Genomic DNA, 556 nt, shown 5'->3' on the forward strand with positions numbered 1-556 from the left:
CACACATATACACACACTTACCACACTCACACACATACACACAGAGAGAGACAGAGACAGAGAGACAGAGACAGAGACATGCAGAGAGACAGACAGAGACAGAGAAACCCTAGTACACCAATACAGTCTCAACCCAAAGAGAACAGTGAACAGTGTGCTCACTCCAGTGCTGGCAGCTGCTGGCTCCCTGAGAGCCCTCTCTGTTCTCTGACAGTCTTCTTCCACCCCAAGCGGTTTCAGCTCCAGTCAGGGGCTAGGGGCAAACACCCGGAAACCCACTTGACCACCAGGCAAATGCCAAAGGAATCCCAAAAGGCACCTTCGGAGACTTGGTGGTTTCCTTTTCAGCATCCGTCCTTTGTTGTCCCCTGACTTCCCACCGACCCCCACCCGACCCCAAAAACTCACCGAGCCCTGTTCAAATAGATTGTTTTATTGACAGTTTACATACAGAAGCATTTAAAAAAGGACGCGGGCTCCGGGGTCAACTCCTCCCCTGGCCACCCACGCTTGTGCTGCACTTCGCCCAGAGCCAGAGCCTTGGTCCAGACGCCTG

The sequence above is a fragment of the Mastomys coucha genome, unplaced genomic scaffold, assembly GCF_008632895.1.
Source record: "Mastomys coucha isolate ucsf_1 unplaced genomic scaffold, UCSF_Mcou_1 pScaffold23, whole genome shotgun sequence".
Lineage (NCBI taxonomy): Eukaryota > Metazoa > Chordata > Mammalia > Rodentia > Muridae > Mastomys > Mastomys coucha.